Genomic DNA, 3,506 nt, shown 5'->3' with positions numbered 1-3,506 from the left:
CTCTGAATGGCTGAAGAAAAACAAGATGAAGACTTTGGAGTGGCCAAGTCAAAGTCCAGACCTGAATCCTATTGAGATGCTGTGGCATGACCTTAAAAAGGTGGTTCATGCTCGAAAACCCTCCAATGTGGCTGAATTACAACAATTCTGCATAGATGCGCAAACGCATGATTGCAGTTGTTGCTGCTAAGGGTGGCCCATCCAGTTATTAGGTTTAGGGGGCAAACACTTTTTCACTCAGGGCCATATAGTTTTGGATTTTGTTTTCCCTTAATAATAAAAACCTTCATTTAAAAACTGCATGTTGTGTTCACTTGTGTTATCTTTTACTAATATTTAAATTTGCATGATGATCTGAAACATTAAAGTGTGACAAACATGCAAAAAAATAAGAAATCAGGAAGGGGGCCAACACTTTTTCACACCACTGGAAAAAACTGAATAAAATGAGATATACAATCACAGAAAGGCTGACGATGTGTGAGTTCTCATGTTCTGCTATTTGTGCATGCACTACACCCCTGAAAAAATGTGCTGTTTTTAATAGGTTACACACAGTACACTTATCTATTCTACTTTAATTTAAATCTAAATTAACATTGTAATTTTATCAGGAACATTGTCATTTTTGTTTTAATATTGTCAGGAACACTCAGCGAGGGCTCCGTAAGCTTGAGCTACAGAAGCATAGTCTGAGGTCTACTTCGACTTGGAGCGCTCAGTGTACACTCAGAGTGCCCGAACAGGGCACAATAAGCTGGGACCCAAACAAAGGCCTCCTGTAGCGAATCGATGTGTTTTTGTAAGAAAAGTTATACAATCACAGAAAGGCTGACGATGTGTGAGTTCTCATGTTCTGCTATTTGTGCATTCACTACACCCCTGAAAAAATGTGCTGTTTTTAATAGGTTACACACAGTACACTTATCTATTCTACTTTAATTTAAATCTAAATTAACATTGTAATTTTATCAGGAACATTGTCATTTTTGTTTTAATATTGTCAGGAACACTCAGCGAGGGCTCTGTAAGCTTGAGCTACAGAAGCATAGTCTGAGGTCTACTTCGACTTGGAGCGCTCAGTGTACACTCAGAGTGCCCGAACAGGGCACAATAAGCTGGGACCCAAACAAAGGCCTCCTGTAGCGAATTGATGTGTTTTTGTAAGAAAAGTATCCATATTCAAAACGTAATAATCACTTTAATGTAGCTTGTGCCAACAGTTGTACCCGGAAGCAGTTCTGGGCGGATGATGTATGAGGCCGTCGCTCAGAAGTGATGAACGCGGAAGCGCAGGGGAGAGATCAAAACAAAACAACGGTCACTTATTAGAAGTAAAAAACGAGGATTTGTAAGGAAGAATATCGGAAGATTTCGATATAAGCCAAGAGGAGACTGGTTTTCCTTTGCTAAAGTAAGGAAACTTTGCTTCCTTTTGTCCTGTTAAGAAACGTTGGTTTTCACGAGACTCACCGGCGCATGCGCAACGCTGACCGAAATGGAGGTCTTTAGACTCACATAATTCACATAGAAAATAAGCCATTAATATGCCCTCAGTGTGGAAAGAGTTTCAGATATTAAGAAAAAAACAACGGTCACTTATTAGAAGTAAAAAACGAGGATTTGTAAGGAAGAATATCGGAAGATTTCGATATAAGCCAAGAGGAGACTGGTTTTCCTTTGCTAAAGTAAGGAAACTTTGCTTCCTTTTGATCCTGTTAAGAAACGTTGATTTTCACGAGACTCACCGGCGCATGCGCAACGCTGACCGAAATGGAGGTCTTTAGACTCACATAATTCACATAGAAAATAAGCCATTAATATGCCCTCAGTGTGGAAAGAGTTTCAGATATTAAGAAAACCTTAATAAGCACATGAAGATTCTCTCGAGAGAAGAGTTTTAAATGTCATCAGTGCAAAAGGAGTTTCACAGACACAAATCACCTTCAGAATCATGTTAAAATTCACATCGGAGAAAAGCCTTTCATGTGCTATCAATGTGGAAAGAGTTTCTCAAAAGAAGGACACCTCAAGGCTCACTTGAGAATTCACACTGGAGAGAAACCTTTCACCTGCGAACAGTGTGGAAAGAGTTTCACGGTTAAAGTAAACCTTCAGATTCACAAGGTAGTTCACACTGAAGAGAAGCCTTACAAGTGTCTTCAGTGTGAGAAGAGTTTCACTTGTCAAAGCAGCATGAAACGTCATTTGAAATCTCATTCTGAGAATTTTTTTCCCCATTTTCCTCAGAATGACGAGGATTAGAAAAAGAAGCAATTTCTACAATCTGCACATTCATTCTGGAAGACATGCAGTCAGTGTAATCAAAAACATTATTTGCCATCACACTTACAGAAACATGTGAAAAGTCATGCAAATGTGAGACTCTGTTTGTGTTCTTTATTGAAGAATATGACAAGAGAAAACGCTGTGCTAAATCAAGGCTATGTTCACACCGCAGCTAAATGTGGGCTACGTCTGATTGTCACCTTCATGACTACTTCTTTTGTTTGCATCCTTCACCTGTTTATGCTTCACCATAAGGCTTTTTATTTTCTTTTGTGCATATGTACTCCTGTGGCCATACCTGATCATCTTCTTTGCTGTAGTTTCAAATATTGAGCAGTTACAGTAGATTCCCTCAAATTATGAATATGTAGAGGTGTCACTCAATTTCCTCTGAATCAAAATATTAGTCAAACTTTTACCATGCTGGGAAAAGCAACAATGTAACAGGAAGATTATAAAGAAATTGACATAAACTGAACAAAATTACTTGTTCCCATTTATTCTAGGTGTATTTTAGCTTATTATTTAGTCAATTTTAATTGAATCTTGTAATATCTGGATAAGTTTGCTGATTGTGGAACTCTGGAAATACCAGGCAACTTTGAATTTATGATCAGGAAAGCATGGAAATATTACTCTAGTTTTGCACAGGTCTGAATTTTTTTGTTTGTTTGTTTATCAGCACAGTTCATTCTTTGTTGTGCTTCCAGTAGCCTGTATGTACAGTACATATATGTACGGTTTCCCTTCTAATTCATTTGCTGCAATAAACAATCCTAAGCAGTTGGCCTGCGTTCCTTTTCTTGTTAATTATACATTAGAGAAAGTATTTTAAAGAATTTATTAAATCTCCACATTGCTTGTAGGCTTGAAGGATGCTGGAGCCGATCCCATATCTCGGGCCGAAGGCAGGGAAACACCATGGACAAATGGCCAGTCCATCACAGGGCTCAATGTATTTAAAGGGGTCATGAACTGCCTTATTATTTTGTACTGTTCTTTGAGGTACACATAATGTTATGAAGATTTTTACATTAAAAAACAGCAACATATAATAGGCTATTTTCTGTCCTGTTTTTACCCCTCTTATCGGAATGCACTGTTATATAGGCCTGGTGGATTGTTGACTCAAACAGTTGTGTATGTTTGACAGCCTACATTCCTACATTCCTCATAGATGGATGTTGATTTAGGTCAAAAATGCATAAATACTCAGT

The sequence above is a fragment of the Sinocyclocheilus grahami genome, unplaced genomic scaffold, assembly GCF_001515645.1.
Source record: "Sinocyclocheilus grahami isolate Dianchi unplaced genomic scaffold, SAMN03320097.WGS_v1.1 scaffold878.1, whole genome shotgun sequence".
In the NCBI taxonomy this organism is placed as follows: Eukaryota; Metazoa; Chordata; class Actinopteri; order Cypriniformes; family Cyprinidae; genus Sinocyclocheilus; species Sinocyclocheilus grahami.
Note: the sequence above shows the minus strand (reverse complement) of the source record.